This window comes from Bombina bombina, chromosome 5 (genome assembly GCF_027579735.1).
Source record: "Bombina bombina isolate aBomBom1 chromosome 5, aBomBom1.pri, whole genome shotgun sequence".
Classification (NCBI taxonomy): domain Eukaryota; kingdom Metazoa; phylum Chordata; class Amphibia; order Anura; family Bombinatoridae; genus Bombina; species Bombina bombina.
In genome coordinates, this window is record NC_069503.1 from 366,591,088 (window position 1) to 366,609,169 (window position 18,082).

At 40.3% G+C, this 18,082-nt stretch overlaps 1 protein-coding gene across 1 annotated transcript in view; it reads right to left on the reverse strand.

Moving 5' to 3' along the window:
• JAZF1 (JAZF zinc finger 1) overlaps positions 1 to 18,082 on the reverse strand; it is a 619,397-nt gene that overhangs the window by 442,003 nt on the left and 159,312 nt on the right. The gene's annotated exons all lie outside the window — the stretch shown is intronic.

An 18,082-nucleotide genomic window follows, 5' to 3' on the forward strand; every position in this document is an offset into this window, starting at 1 on the left:
AACAAGCTTTGCACACCTGGATTTGGGGATTTTCTGCCAGTCTTCTCTGCAGATCATTTCAAGCCTTGTTGATGAGGACCGTCAGTGGACAGCCATTTTCAGGTATCTCCAGGCATGTTCGATTGGGTTAAAGTCTGGGCTCTGGCTGGGTCACTGAGGGACATTCACAGTTGTCCCTAAGCCACTCTTGCATTGTCTTGACTGTGTGCTCAGAGTCATTGTCCTGTTGGGAGGTGAACCTTTGGACCAATCTGTGGTCCTTAGTGATCTAGACCAGCTTTTTTTTAAGAATAACTTAGCCCTGATCAGTCCCCCAGTCATGCTGCTGGAAAATACTCCCACAGCACGATGCTAACAACGCAAGCTTCACCGTTGGGATGGTATTGTGCAGGTGATGAGCGGTGCCTGGTTTCCTTCAAACATGACGCTTGGATTTCAGGCCAAGCAGTTCAATCTTTGTTTTACCAAACCAAAATAATCTTTTTTTCTCAAAGTCTGAGAGTCCGTTAGATGCTTTTTTTTTTTTTTTACCAATTTCAAGCAGACTTTAATGTGTCTTGAACTGAGGAGAAGTTTTCATCTGGCCACTCTTCCATAAAGCCCAGATCAATGGAATGTTGCAGTGATGGGTGTCCTTCTGCAAGTTTCTCCTATCTCCACACATGCTCTTGGGAACCTTCAATGCAGCCAAAGTTTTTTTGTAGCCTTCCTAGATCTGTGCCTCGACACAATCCTGTCTCTGAGCCCTGCAAGCAGTTTCGTTGACCTAATGGCTTGGCTTTTGCTCTGATATGCATTTTCAGCAGTGAGACCGACAATATAGACAGGTGTGTACCCAGGGCCGTCTTTAATATTGATTGGACCCTGGGCAAAAAAATTCTTGGCGGATTGGCGGTTTAGGAGTTAATAGATTAATTTGGTTTATTGTGATGTCGGGGGTTGGCGGTTTAGGGGTTAGTTACTTTGTGATGTGGGTGAATGGCGGATTAGGGGTTAATACTTTTATTAGTTAGATTGCAATGTGGGTGAATGGCGAATTAGGGGTTAATACTTTTATTAGTTAGATTGCGATGTGGGTGAATGGCGGATTAGGGGTTAATACTTTGATTAGGTAGATTGTGTTGTGGGTGAATGGCGGATTAGGGGTTAATAGTTTAGTTAGACATACTGCATTGTGGGGGGTTGGCGGTTTAGAGGTTAATACTTTTATTATTAGTTGCGATGTGGGGGATTGCGGTTTAGGGGTTTTGATGTGTCAGGTTTATTATTGGGAGGCGGGTTAGACTTTTACAGGCAATTTACCTTTTTTTTTGTTTCTTAAGCGCCGGCAGTTTCTAAACTGCCGTAAATCACTGGCGACTCCAGAAATGTGTATTTCCGCACATTTCTAAAAACTCTAGTTTATCCAACTTACTGCAGTTTATGAACTGCCGGCGGGGTTTATGTGATTCCCTGATGTGCACGGTGAAAATACAGGTGACGCGGTTTTCAGCAGTTGTGCTGAAACCTGCGCCGTATATGTAATCTCGCCCTAAATATCTTGTAATTATAAGTCACATCTTTTGTCTTACTATAGAATAAAATATCAGTAAAGTCTAAACATTTTAAACCAAATTATTTGATGCAACTCTGTAGTGGCTACAATGAAAATTTCTAAGTTGTTTGTTTGATTCTGTTTTTTTACACAATCTGTTTCTTTTTACGTCTGCTTTGATTTTGTATATTTGTTTTAACTAAAAGAGCACTGCTTCATAGTTCTTTTATCCAGGCTTGAATCTGCAGAAGACAAGGCTAGATATGGTCATTATGTAGAGTATGAAATGCATTGTTTTGCAATTGTTATCTGCTTAAGCCAATTAGGGACATGTATGTAGCAGAATTAGCCTTGAAAAGTCTGCAGTGTGCATTTCCAGCTCTGAGAATTAGAAAATCTATATTTCTATGTTGTAAAATAAAGAAAATATGTTGCGGCCTAAGGCAGTGTTGTTCAACTTCTTTTTTTCACGTTAACCAGAGCAATAACAATGTTCTCCCAATTACCTATTTAACTGGCACTACCAGCTGATTGTTTTTGATACAGAAATTATCATCAAACCAATTTATGTCAAATTATGCCATTTCTTTCTGTATAGCATAAGTAAACTTTTAAAAATAGCAGATAATGTTATTATATACTCCTGCCGTGTAAACTGAATACTATTATGCACCACATTCCCAGTGTCTAATATTCAGTAGCTTGTCTAAAGCATTTGACAGAACAGTCAAATACACTGCAAGACGATTCATTATAATTAAGCATATCTGACATCACAGCAGATGCACGTCCCTGGCAAGACCAATTTAAAAGAATAAAGACCCAGTAATAACAAGCTAGTTCTCTTGTTGGCAATCTGGGCTTGAGTCAGCAGATGACAATGCTTTCTATGGTCATCATGTTAGTACAAAATGCACATTTGTTTGCAGTTTTTCTTTGCAAAATCCAGTTAGGGAAAGCTATGTGGCATGGTTTGCCTTGATATGCTTGCAATGTGCATTTCCAGGTCTGAGAATGAGAAAATCCACAATTTTCAGAGCAAAGTTACATAAAAAAGGGAGCAAAACAAATAATGAAACGACACAAAAATAAACATCTTGTATGCAAGTTTCAACTACATGCACAAAACATCAGAACTCAGATCTGGTGCATCCCTTCATACCAAAAACATGAAAACCTTAGATCAAAAACATGTCCCAAGCAACAATATAAGATCTTAGGTTAAAACATATATCAAGCAACCAATTTAACACTTTACAAGCTCTAAAATACCCCAGATATGACACAAGCCTCTGCAAACACTATACATGCCAGAAACACAGTCTCACCACGTGCACAGTATGAAGATTACAGAAGTGTTTACCCTAAACCATAGCAACTAGTCAGTGTAGTGTAGAGATGTAGCACACTATAGGGAGCACGCTGCATAGCATAACAAAGACGTTGAAAAGGAGTCTTTTACTAGAAAGGGTCAAGCTGAGAAAGGGGCGATACCTCTCGGTGGCTAAGTGGTCTAAGCATGAAACTTTCAGGGCTTTATACAGACAATGCTTGTGCAAAAGGAAGTTCAGTGCTGTGACTATAAACAGCTCTTATGGCTGTTGGAGTATAATTGGCCTATTCTGCTCTCCGAAAAAAGGTCCGATTCTCAAAAGCAAAATAACCATAAACTGTTAAAAGATATTACCTTCCCATAACATGTTTCACAGGATGACAAGAACTAAAAGAAAAGGAATAGTTTCTAAAAAAAAAGATACACTAACAATACCCAATCTAGATGGTAAAACATAACTTTTATTACAAATAATCCATAAAACATGGAAGAGATAAAAAAATCTGGGGTGCTGAATACTAAAATATTTGTTTAATATCGCAAATAAAATAAGCACATTTAGCAAACTATCCCTCTATCAAGTATATTAACAAAATTGAAGCCATTCTGATAGTGGCTATGATATTAGCTGCAGACGATCTCAGAGGTGGTTGATAAACATGGAATATTTACACTAAAATCATGCAATGAAAATGAAAAGAAATGAGAAAATCTCTAGAAATTACTATAGGATGCCTCAGCTTGTGAGAACTATTAGTTGCTTTAATCAGTAATTGTTCATATGGCATAAAGGGAAAACTGAATACATGAATACTGCAGATAACATTTCAAAGTATAATAAAAAAAAATCTGTTATTTCTGAAACAATGTATATTCTCAGCAGAGTGTGGTAATATTATGTGTATGAAATGTGCGTCACTGCTATTACAGAGCCCTTGTTCTGGCGAGAACTCCAATATGACGTCACTTCCGGCTGCAGATTACACTAATTGCCTCCATTGTGCATGCGAGCGCGCACCCGAGATTTTTCATCTGAAAAGAGGCGGACCCTTGTGGAGAACCTATGGAATTCTCCAATTAAAGCTAGTGCGCATGCAGAATATTTTATGACACTAAAAAAAGCCAGACCCTTTAGAATAACTCCAACAACAGCTTGTGCGCATGTGCACACACAATATTTATTATCATTGATAATTCATCAGCTTGGCCTGATGGTAAAGCTCGCGAGAAACAGATGGGTCCGGTGTTTACACGGTATGTGTCAGATTTATAAGAAAATGCGCACAGGTTGTTCTTGGAGCAGTCGATAAATTCTTCTTAAGGGTCTGGCTTTTTTTTAGCGTCATAAAAAATTTCCACATGCACACTAGCTTTAATTTGAGAATTTGATAAGTTCTCCACAAGGGTCCGCCTCTTTTCAGATGAAAAATCTCGGGTGCGCACTCACATGAGCAATGGAGGCAATTAGTGTAATCTGCAGCCGGAAGTGACGTCATATTGGAGTTCTCAATGGATTGGAGTTCTCGACAGAAAACCCTCTATAACATTTTCTGCAAATGTTTGTTATTCAGCTCTAAAATTATTTTAGCTCAGATGTTATACTGCATCCACATCACACTGTGCTGATTAGATTCAGCCTCCCAATGAGCAAATTACGTCTTAAAGGGACAGTAAACCTAGCAAATAATGTCACTATGTGCAGAATTATATAACATTAGCTAACCGCCATGTTTCTAAAGCAAAAGGGTTACATAGATATTTTGCAATGAAAACAGAACGCCGCTCCTGGATCTACTGAGCAGGTCTGTTTTATTCTCCAAAGCGCATCGCAGACACGCTGTCTAATCACAGCCAGCCCGATTGCGCTATTAAACTCAATGTAGCTCGCTCCCGCTCTGGTCTGGTAGCGAGCTGCATTGAGTTTAATAGCGTGATCGGGCCGACTGCGACTAGACAGCGTGCCCAGATGCGCTTAGGAGAAGAATACAGACCCGCTCAGTAGAGCCATGAGCGGCATTCTGTTTTTTGTTGCAATATATCTATATAACCCTTTGCTTTAGAAACCTGGCGGTTAGCTAATGTTATATAATTCTGCACTATGTGCAGAATTATATAACATTATTTGCTAGGCTTACTGTACCTTTAAGTAAAGTTCAGACACATGAAACCAAAATATTTTTATGATTCAGATAGAACATACAATTTTAGACAAGTTTCCAATTTAATGCTATTATCTATTTTGCTTCATTCTCTTGGTATCCTTTGTTGGAGTAGCAATGCACTACTGGGAGCTAGCTGAAAGCCAATGACAAGAGGCGTATATGTACCGCCACCAATCAGCAGCTTCTGAGCTTACCTAGGTATACTATTCAACAAAGGATATAACAAGAACAAATTAGATAATAGAAATAAATTGGAAACTTACTTAAAATTGCATGGTCTTTCTGAATAATTAAAGAAAAATATTGGGTTTTATATCCCTTTAAGTCAAATTGGTTAATTTGTTAATTAGTGCCATTGATCATGCATCTTAGATAACATATCAGTGTCTTTATTCTACACAGAAAAAATATATGAAATTGCTCAAGGTGGATCTTTTAAATTTGAAAATATTTTAATGACACTGTATGATATATTTTAACTATGTCTATTTATAGAGCACACATGCCTCAGATTTCACAGTACTTTCATAGCACATATTATATTAATGGAGTCTTTGCAAGACCCCAGCACATAAAAATAAAAGTTGAGGGGACACATAAAAAAACTGACAGCACTGAAGCTAGAAGTTTTCTATTCAACATGCACTAAATGTAACTGAAACCCTGTGTCAGGCTGCCCTCTGCTGTCAGATTTGTAGAAATGCAACATGAAAACATATAAGTGCCAATAAATGAATAAGCACATTTAAAAAGTAATTGCTTAAAGGGATATGAAACCCAAAACTTTTCTTTCATGATTCAGATAGAGAATACAATTTTAAACAACTTTCCAATTTACTTCTATTATTTAATTTGTTTCCTTCTCTTATTATCATTTGCTGAAAGGTTTATCTAGGAAAGTTCACGAGCAGCAGAGAAACTAGGTTCTAGCTGTTGATTGGTGGCTGAATATATATTGAATGTGATTGGCTCACCCATGTGTTCAGTTAGAAACTAGTAGTGCATTGCTGCTCCTTCAACAAATGATACCAAGAGAATGAAACAGATTAGATAATAGAAGTAAATTAGAAAGTTGTTTAAAATTGTATTATCTATCTGAATCATAAAAGAAAAATTTTGGGTTTCATTTCCCTTTAAAACAGGTTGTGTAACATATTACCAGGAGCATTCAATGCAATCTGTACATCACTATGAATACATTTCTAATGGAAAGGGCATAAGCCCTACAAGCAACATATTAGGCTTAAAAGGTTATTTTGTGCAACTTATATATTGTCATAGTACCTTAAAGTAAAGGTCAATTTTGATGAATTAGTGCCCGGTTTGTAATAATCCTATTAAAAACAAGGGCACTTTAATTCATCAACATTTCACTCTTTTTCTTCAAAAAGTTACCTTTTCATTCTGGCAGTTGCTCCAGCTATTCCCACGGCCGTCGGAAGCCTCTGCAGACATCAGAAATGACGAATCCGGCTTCCTCTAATCATAACTTCCCCCCGGGGGAATCTTGGCCTGATGCAACGCTGTGATTGGAGGAAGCTGGATTCGTCATTTTAGACCCGCGAAGACAGCTTGCGACGGGTGGAGGAAGTGCTGGAGCGGCTGCCAGGACTAAAAGGTAAGTTTTTGAACAAAACGAGTGAAATGTCAATTTTGATGAATTAAAGTGCCCTTGTTTTTAATAGGATTATTAAAAAACGGGCACTAATTCATCAAAATGGACCTTCACTTTAAGACTGTTGCAATTACAGACTCACAAGAAGGTTGCTACAAATATGTCTTTTTTTTATGTATTTATGACTTGGTTGTTGGAAACACATCTACACACCCTCTCTAAACTGTGTACAGCTTTGTTATTGCAACACGTTCCCCACACATCCCAGTGTTTAATCAGCCAATCAAAATACTAGCAGGAACAATGACAAGCTCACTTCAAATATAGAAACATCAGCTACTCAAATATTTTCTCTCTTTTAAGTGAGAACAAAAACATCAATATATATAAAAAATAATCTGTCACATCTAAGGATCCGCTGCACAGATGACTGGAATTAGCACAGAACAATTGTTGAATTTCATGTGAGCGTATAAAATGCTTATTAAGAACATTAAAATGATTTAATATAATGAAATAAACATTATATTCTAATAATTTTGTTGTTTGTTTAAAACAAATTATTTATGGAACCCTTTAAGGGATATGAAACAAACCTTTTCTGTCAAGATTCTCATGGAGCATGTGATTTTAAACAACTTTCCTATTTACTATTATCCAATTTGCTTTGCACTCTTGCTATCCTTTGTTGAAAAGAATACATAAGGTAGGCTCAGGAGCAGCAAAGCACTACTGGGAGCTAGATGCTGATTGGTGGTTGCACATATATGCCTTTTCTCATTGCATTACTTGATGTGTTCAGCTAGCTCCCAGTAGTGTATTGCTGTTCCTTCAAAAAATAATACTAAAAAAAATTAAGCAAAAATAATAATAGAATTAAATTAGAAAGCTGTTTAAAATTGTATGCTCTATCTGAATCTTGAGGGAAAATTTTAGGATTCATAACCCTTTCGCTGCTAAGCATTTCTTACACCAAATTGCAGAGCCAATTTTAAACATTTTTTGGCTACCTACATTTAAACTAGGCCATGTTTTCTGGGACACTTATGAGTTATGCATGCTGCAGGGTAAGCAGGGAGGAACATGTATTATGTCTATAAACAGCACAATACATGTCCCCCCCTGCACCGTGTGTAACTTATAAGTGTCCAGGAAAACATGGCTGAGGTGGCAACCCTGATTGTGTCTGTGAGACACAAACTCTTGTTGATGCTATAGAAATAGGGTTGCCACCTCGGCCATGTTTTCCTGGACACTTATGATTTACACATGCTGCAGGGTGTGCAGGGAGGAACATGTATTGTGCTGTGTATCAGCACTATTCATGTAATATGATATCCAGAGGCATAATACATGTTCTGCCCTGCATACTCTGAAGCACGTGTAACTCATAAGTGACCAGGAAACCATGGCAGAGGTGGCAACCCTATATAGAAATGATAAAGTGACCCTGGCTGTCACAGAAATGTAACGAGGTTTCCTTATATCAGTTATTTATCACCTGTTTTTTGGGGATTGTTTTGGGGGGGAAACAGTTGATTATGTTTCAAATTCATATGACATGTCCAGTGTACTTTATGATTATATATACAGTCGTATGCAAATGTTTAGGCACCCCTGGCAGTTTCCATGATTTTCATTTATAAATAATTGGGTGTTTGGATCAGCAATTTCATTTTGATCTATCAAATAACTGACGGACACAGTAATATTTCAGTAGTGAAATTAGGTTTATTGGATTAACAGTGTGCAATATGCATCCAAACGAAACTAGACAGGTGCATAAATGTGGGCACCCTTGTCATTTTGCTGATTTGAATACCTGTAACTACCTAGCACTGATTAATTGGAACACACAATTGGTTTGGTGAGCCCATTAAGCCTTGAACTTCATAGACAGGTGCATCCAATCATGAGAAAAGGTATTTAAGGTGGCCAATTGCAAGTTGTTGTTCTCTTTGACTCTCCTCTGAGGAGTGGCAACATGGGGGCCCCAAAACAACTCCCAAATGACCTGAAAACAAAGATTGTTCAACATTATGATTTTGGGGAAGGCTACAAAAAGCTATTGCAGAGATTTAAGCTGTCAGTGTCCACTGTGAGGAACATAGTGAGGAAATGGAAGACCACAGGCACAGTTCTTGTTAAGGCCAGAAGTGGCAGGCCAAGTAAAACATCGGAGAGTCAAAGGCAAAAGATGGTGAGAACGGTCAAAAACAGCCCACAGACCACCTCCAAAGACCTACAACATCATTTTGCTGCAGATGGTGTCACACTGCATCGTTCAACAATTCAGCGCACTTTGCACAATGAGAAGCTGTATGGGAGAGTGATGTGGAAGAAGCCTTTTCTGCACACACGTCACAAACAGTGTCGCTTGAGGTATCCAAATGCACATTTGGACAAGCCAGCTTCATTTTGGAAGAAGGTACTGTGGACTGATGAAACAAAGATTGAGTTATTTGGTCATAACAAGTGGCGTTATGCATGGTGGCAAAAGAACACAGCGTTTTAAGACAAACACTTGCTACCCACAGTACAATTTGGTGGATGTTCCATCATGCTGTGGGGCTGTGTGGCCAGTGCCGGTACTGGGAATCTTGTTAAAGTTGAGGGTCACATGGATTCCACTCAATATCAGCAGATACTTGAGAATAATGTTGAGTAATCAGTCACAAAGTTGAAGTTACGCCGGGGCTGGATATTTCAACAAGACAACGACCCAAAACACTGCTCAAAATGTACTCTGGCATTTATGCAGAGGAACAAGTACAATCTTCTGAAATGGCCATCCCAGTCCCCAGACCTGAATATCATTGAAAATCTGTGGGGTGATTTGAAGCAAGCTGTCCATGCTCGGCAACCATCAAACCTAACTGAACTGGAGATGTTTTGCAAGGAAGAATGGTCCAAAATGCCTTCATCCAGAATCCAGACACTCATTACAGGCTATAGGAAGCGTCTCTAGAGGCTGTTATTTCTGCTAAAGGAGGCTTTACTAATTATTGATACAATATTTCTGTTGGGGTGCCCGAATTTATGCACCTGTCTAATTTTGTTTTGATGCATATTGCACATTTTCTGTTAATCCAATAAACCTCATTTCACTACTGAAATATTACTGTGTCCTCTGTGTTTGTATTCACTAAACATTCATATTAGACTTAGCCCACAAAAGGAGATATGTTTCACTAATGCAGTAGATTAAAGATGCTGGTTGCTGACATTGGCCAATAATAAAACAGTACAGCTGAGCCATAAAGGGAAATAAAAGTGCAATAAAAAATGGTTTACTGTATACCTGTATTGCATTGCTGCTCCAGAGGTGAGTTTAAGCCCTTTGCAGGGTTTTAGCAAATAGTAATAAGCAACAATAAGAAGATGATCTAAAGAAGCATTGAATTGTTGCACTTGTATGTACCTTAAAGTAACAGTTCTAGCAACAAGTATCAATGGCACCTCCCAGTATGTATCAGCAGCACCTCCCAGTACGTATCAGCTACACCTTCCAGTACGTATCAGCTTCACCTCCCAGTACGTATCAGCAGCACCTCCCAGTACGTATCAGCTTCACTTCCCAGTACGTAACAGCAGCACCTCCCAGTACGTATCATCTGCACCTCCCAGTACGTATCAGCAGCACCTCCCAGTATGTATCAGCTTCACTTCCCAGTACGTATCAGCAGCACCTCCCAGTACGTATCATCTGCACCTCCCAGTACGTATCAGCAGCACCTCCCAGTATGTATCAGCTTCACCTCCCAGTACGTATCAGCAGCACCTCCCAGTACGTATCAGCTTCACTTCCCAGTACGTATCAGCAGCACCTCCCAGTACGTATCAGCTTCACTTCCCAGTACGTATCAGCAGCACCTCCCAGTACGTATCATCTGCACCTCCCCAGTACGTATCATCTGCACCTCCCAGTACGTATCATCTGCACCTCCCAGTACGTATCATCTGCACCTCCCAGTACGTATCATCTGCACCTCCCAGTACGTATCATCTGCACCTCCCAGTATGTATCATCTGCACCTCCCAGTACGTATCATCTGCACCTCCCAGTACGTATCATCTGCACCTCCCAGTACGTTTGAGCAGCACCTCCCAGTACGTATCATCTGCACCTCCCAGTACGTATCATCTGCACCTCCCAGTACGTATCATCTGCACCTCCCAGTACGTATCATCTGCACCTCCCAGTACGTATCATCTGCACCTCCCAGTATGTATCAACTGCACCTACTGGTGGTAAAAAAATACCAGCAATCATATAACAACATGACACAGTTATTTGTGTACCAGTACTGTTAACAAAACACAACAACCCCTTTACTGATTATTTTAAAGAGACTTAAATTTTCTGCAATCTGTAAATAAACCGTTGGTAAGACTTTTTTTGTGTGCATCTCAAGGATGGTTAACAGCAGAAGGTATTTTTACTTTAATCTTGTACACCCCCATGAAAGCTTCTACATGAAAAAAACATAAATTATGCTTACCTAATAATTTCATTTCCATCTGGATGGGAAGAGTCCACAGCTGTATTCCTTACTTGTGGGAATTACTGAACCTGGCCACGAGGCAAAGACACCCCATCCAAAGGCTTAAATACCTTCCCCACTTCCTCATTACCCCAGTCATTCTGCCAAGGGAACAAGGAACAGTATTAGAAATATCAGGGTGAAAAAGGTGCCAGATTTAGGGCCGCTCATCGGAGAGCACGGCAGGAGCTGTGGACTCTTCCCATACAGATGGAAATGAAATGATCAGGTAAGCATAATTTGTTTTCCATCTTAATATGGGAAGAGTCCACAACTGCATTCCTTACTTGTGGGAAACATATACCCAAGCTCTACAGTACACAGAATGCTAACGGGAGGGAAAAAAAGAGAGGCGGACTGTAATCTAAGGGCACCACAGCCTGCAAAATCTTTCTCCCGAAGGCTGCTTCAGCAGAAACAAAAACATCAAACTTGTAAAATTTTGGAAAAAGTATGTAAGGAGAACCAGGAGCCGTCTTACAAATCTGATCCATAGAGGCCTCATTTTTGAAGGCCCAAGAGCCTCTGCTCTCGTAGAATGAGCCGCAATTCTCAGAGGAGACTTATGTCCCGCCATTTCTATGCTAAACGGATGACACTCCCCAGACAAAAAGTTAAGGAAGTCGAAGAGGCCCTCTGACCCCTACGCTTCCCGGAAAATGAATGAACAGAGAAAGAGGTTTGACTAAATTCCTTTGTGGCCCGAAGATAGAACTTCAAGGCACAAACCACATCCAGAAATACGTTGTAAACGTTCCTTCGACAAAGAAGGATTAGGACATAAGAAAGGAACCACAATCTCTTGATTGATGTTGTGAATTGACACAACCTTAGGAAGAAAACCTAACTTGGTTCGGAGAACAGCCTTATTGGCATTAAATACCAGATAAGGAGGGTCGCATTGCAAGGCAGCAATCTCAGAGACTTCGCGCGCACAGAAGCAATAGCTAGTAGAAAAAGAACCTTCCAAGACAACAATTTAATGTCTACTTCTTGCATAGGCTCAAACCTTAAGGACAAGATTTAAACTCCAAGGAGGAGCCATAGATCTAAACACAGGTCTGATCCCAGCAGAGCCTTAACAAATGGCTGAACATCTGGTAGCTCGGCAAACCTCTTGTGTAGTAACACAGACAGGGCTGAAAACTGTCCCTTCAGGGGATTTGCAGAAAAGCCCTTCTCCAGTTCATCCTGGAGACAGAATAAGTAGGTCCTCCACACCTTATGATAAATGCGACGAGCAACCAGCTTACGAGCTTGAATGAGAGAAAAAATAACTCTCTCAGAAAACCCTCTCTTGGCTAGGACTAAGCGTAACTCCACGCAGTCAGCCTCAGAGAATCTAGCCATTGATGAACAAAGAGACCTTGGTCAGCAGATCCCTGCGACAAGGTAACTTCCACGGAGAAGATGATGACATCCCCACTAGATCCGCAAACCATATCCTTCGCGACCAAGATGGAGCAGTCAGTATCACCGACGCCTGCTTGACTCGAGCCACTACACTAGGAAGTAGTGGTAATGGTCGGAAAGGATAAATTGGATTGAACCTCCAAAGCACCGCTAATGCATCTGCTAGCTCCGCCTGAGAATCCCTATATCTCGACCCCTATCTGGGTAGCTTGGTATTGAGACATTATAAGATCTTCCTCTTGCAAATCTCTTCAAACACTCGGGATGGAGAGACCATTCTCCAGGATGAAAGGATTGTCTGCTGAGCAAATCCACTTCCCAGTTGTCCACACCCGGAATGTGGATCCCTGACAGTGAACAAATGCGGGTCTCCCCCACACCAGAATCCAAGGTATTACCCTCATAGCTAGGGAGCTTCTCGTTCCCCCCTGATGGTTGATGTAAGCCACTGAGGAAATATTGTTTGATTGGAATCTGATTAACTGGGACGAACCCAGCAGAGGACAAGCCTTCAGAGCATTGTATATTGCCCGAAGATCCAAAAAGAGATCAGCAGCTTTACCTCCTGAGACCAAATGCCCTGTGCCTTCCTGGCACCCCAAACGGCTACCCATCCGGACAGACTCGCAACCGTAGTCACAATCACCCAGGATGGTCTTGAGACGGACGTCTCTCAGGACAAGTGATCCGGACAAAACCATCAACAGAGCGATTCTCTCGATTGGTTGTCCAGAGAAATCTGTTGAGACAGATCCTGAATGATCACTGTTCCACTAGTTCAGCATGCACAGTTGCAACAGTCTGAGGTGAAACCTAGCAAAGGAAATGATGTCCAAGCTAGACACTATGAGACCAATCATTATAGTACCCGAGAATTCTACCCTGGTACTTGATACAAGAGAACACTCTCTAGATTATCTCAGATCCATGGGATTGAAGAAGACAGGGGAGATATTCTGAATGGTCCACTCTTCGAAAAAATTTCCTAAGCTAGACCATATGGAAGAGCAATAAGCTGGAAGTGCTGGTCCAGGGATCTATCGTGATCATGAACTACCCCTCTCAAACGAGGGGAAGAATGGACCTTATTGTCTCCCTCTTAAACGAGGGGACATTTAAAAACCTGCTTAAGCACTTTAGGTCCAGAATCGGATGGGAAGTTCCCTCCTTCTTAAGGACCACGAAAAGGTGTGAATAGTATCCAAAACCTCTCACTGCGATAGGTACCGGGACAATAACTCCTAGAGGACAGATCACGTACACACCCCAGAAAGGCTTCCATCCTTTTTGGTCAGGAAGACAGGAGGAATCTGCCTTTGGGTGGCAGAGACTTAAAATCTATCTTGTAACCCTGAGCTATGACCTCCAGGACCCATGGATCCTGCACGTCCCTCAACCAAGCGACTGAAAAGAGCGACATACTGCCCCCTACATGATCCAGAAGAGGACCGGGGACCGCCCATTCATGCCGACGTAGACTCGGCAAGCTTCTTGCTCTGCTTGGATTTATTCCAGGACTGAGCTGGCTTCCAAGAGCTCTTGGTTTGCTCTGACTTAACGGAGGACTGCTGATATGGGCTTTATCAGAATGAAAAGAATGAAAATCGTCCCTTAGATTAGTTCATATACTCTTGCGGTAGGAGGGCATACTTGCCCCCTGTGACTGTGGAGATAATTGGGTCCAGGCCTGGACCAGACAAAATCATTCCCTTAAAGTGAGGGAAGAAGTCTAGACTTAGAAGTCATATCCGCAGACCATGACTTACGCCAGAGCCCGACGGGCCTGACAGAAAAAGCTGAAGCCATAGCATTCAAGGGAATAAACTGCCTAATAGCAGCACAGATAAAAAAAATTAACAACCCTCAAGGCCGTAAATCTTTTCTGAGTAACGTCGAGGGGATCCTCCACCCCAATCAACAGCCGCCACCGGTTGAAACAAATATCTTTTATGTTAAAAAATCTTTCTTAACAGAGTTTCCAGCTTTTATCCATGGGCTCTTCAAATGAAGAACTATCCTCAAGCGGGATAGTAGTACGTTTAGCAAGGGTGAAGATAACGCCATCCCATTTAGGGACGGAATCTCACAGCTCCATTGAGAGTGCAGGACAGGGGACAATTTGTTGAAGGGAGAAGAGGGGGATAAGGAATCCAATCCTGTCCCATTCATTTTTAATAATGTTTGCCATCTACCAGGAGCAGGGAAGGATAAGGTACCACCCTGTCCTCAAACTCTATCCAATTTAGGAATTAAAGGTTCATCAGGCAATTTGGCCTCTGGAACCTCTGAATTCACCAAAAAATTCCTTTAGAAGAAAGTGCAAATTCCTAAACTAAAGTCTGGTTCCTCTGAAGTCTCAGAAAGAACTTCATCCTCGGATAACCTTCAGTTAAATCCAATAAATTATCTTATGTACTCTGGGAAGGAGTGCAATATGTAACCTTTCGCTTGTGCTTAGCAGGGCGAGGTAAAGCATTAAAGGCAGCAGACACCGCCGTCTGAAAAAGGCTCCCTCCAAATGGAGAAGCAGCAATGCTACAGGAAAACTGCATGTGTAGAGATATAAGAATGTAGGGTACGCACCTCACTGGACGACAACTCCTCAGAAGTGGACGGCTCCATGGTAACAAACATGTTCGATATTATCACATTATCAAGGCATATGGAACATAATTGAGAGGGCGGAACTAAGGCCTCCTCACCATATAAAAAGGAATTACTCATTAGGAATAGAGGGAGTGCCCTCTAAAGTAACAGAATCCTCCATCACTAGTGCAATAACCGGAGAACTAGAGAAATAAAACATCTTATTTTATTTTAAAAAAAACAAATAACGGCACCCTTATACCTCAATGGCTGGGGCACTCACCACCTCCTATGACCCAGACAGTACAGAGATTTATGACTCCTCTCTGATAGACACCCGGTCAGGAATAAGGGAATGAATCACATGGTGCACAATGCAGGACCGTCCCTGCTATGAAAAAAGCATGCCAAGCTTGTAAGCCGCATGGCTCTCAAAGTGAAAGTGAAACCTGTATATTCTATAACAGCCTATGAGCCCATAACATCTCACACATAAAGCAGCATAAAATCAAACAAACATATAAGATTATTCCCCCCTGTTCAATAATCCCCCTAAGGAGATATTAACCCTTGATTCTATACAGATAAAAGGAGTCACACTGTGACCCTGTCTTCTTGCGTTATCATACATGTATAAAAAAATGAAACAATCTTACCAGAATATACGCCGTGGAACAGGAACACGGTCCTTCAAGTGTGACAGATGGTAGCATCACTTCTGACATAGACTTGAGTGAAGAAAGCAGGCAGCGAAACTCGTCAACGTTGATTGCCTATGGAGCTGTTAATATGAGTCGGGATGGTTTCGCAGAAAGACTCTCCCTGCATCTCTGGACTCTAACTTTTATCCATGCTCTCACTGAGAGGCTGACAGGACTACTTAAAACTCCAGTCCCATCTCGAAGAGTACTACCCTCCATAAGAGACTACTCCGAAATCTTCTAACACTTCTCTGCCAACCTCCTGAGACAAAAGGCAAAGAATGACTGGGGTTATGAGGAAGTGGGGGAGGTATTTAAGCCTTTGGCTGGGGTGTCTTTGCCTCCTACTGGTGGCCAGGTTCAGTAATTCCCACAAGTAAGGAATGCAGCTGTGGACTCTTCCCGTATTAAGATGGAAAACACCCTCATCATAACCCTAACATAACCTGCCCAGTACTTTTTTATTTTTTAACCTGCAGATGTCCTCACCAAATCACTGCTTACATTTGCACTTGACTGATATCCTAACTAATAAAAACAGAACTAAGTTTGGCGCTCAGTATAAACTCCAAGCTCCCCGACTAGTCAGTCTATCCCTATGACTAACAAATTTATGGTTAACAGATACAGATAAGGTAAGTAAGGGAGCGCTAAAAGCCCAGAAGTTAATGGAATGGATAAACACTTGCAAACAATAATTTTCTAAAACATGGAATATTTAATAAAACATAAAAATGCGTAAAATATGTGTATAATCTCTAATAGAAAACAATGTAAATATCAGATAAGGGACGTCTCCCTATTAAAAAAAGGTCATATAAAACCTTCATATATTCTTAGCTAAATCAGTAAGAAATACGATTGAGTAAAAATCACAGAATAAGCCCTTGCATATTTAACTTTGGCACATTACCACCTTGCAAAAATAGATCGTAGCACGTACACACGTGTTGCCTGACACAATGTCTCAATAATAATTCTTATGTGTCCCACAGACAATTCAGTTCTTTTGTAGTATCCAAAATTTGAGTGTATACAGTTCACAGTATACACTCAGATTTTGGATACTACAAAAGAACTGAATTGTCCTGTCATATTTGGCTCGAGTTATCAAGAACAGTAAAAGTAGAAATTATATATCTGCTATTAAGGATGATCAAATGAGATATACAGACAACAAAAATATCAGTGGTCTTTTTCGACTACTTCCGGAAACTATATGCTACACAAGATATAGATACCACTAACAAAGACTTCTTTAGATCTAGAAATTCTTAATGCCCCAATCTCTAAGGAAGAAATTTTGCTGACGATTAAGAATGCTAAATTAAATAAGGCAGCTGGGCCAGATAGAATTTTATAAAATACTCTCTGAAGAGATGAGTAACTTCCTACTTTAATAATTATTATACAACAACTTCTAATATTTCAAATTATTTTTCTGTAGCGAATATTACCTTAATCCCGAAAAAAGGAAAAGACACTGAACAGCCAGCTTCCTACAGACCTATATCGGCCTTAATTGCAGACTACAAAATACTTCTCTCTATTATTGCCAACAGATTCAAGGGCTCTTTGCATAAAATAATCCATATTGATCAAACGGGTTTTATGAATGGTCGGAATGTAACTTCTAATCTCCGAAAAGTTGAAACTTTATTAGATTATTTATGGAATCAAAACCCGATCCAGAAAGAGAATAATGAGAAATTAAATAAGGATATAGCCATATTATCTGTAGACGCTGAAAAGGCATTTGATTCAGTATCGTGGAATCACCTGCTTTATTCATTAGACCATTTTGGTATTAAAAGTCACTGCTTTGAATTTATTTCTAAGATTTATAAAAACCCATATTCTTCACTTCTTATAAACGGTAATCTCTCTGAAAAAAAATTTTTAGGACGCGGCACACGACAAAAATGCCTGCTGTCTCCTCTGTTATTTAACATCTCAATTGAATCTCTGGCCATATGGTTACGTCAAGAATTGGTCGGAATAAGAATTGGCACAAGGGCCTTTAAAATTTCTCTCGATGTGGATGATCTGCTTATCTTTTTAGAAGATTCAACAAATTCTATCCCGAGAATTCTACACATACGGGATACAAGATTAATGTTCAAAAAAGTGAACTCCTGTGGATCCGAAAACTTAAGGAGAGTTATTCTGATCACCCCTTTAAAAATTCGGATAG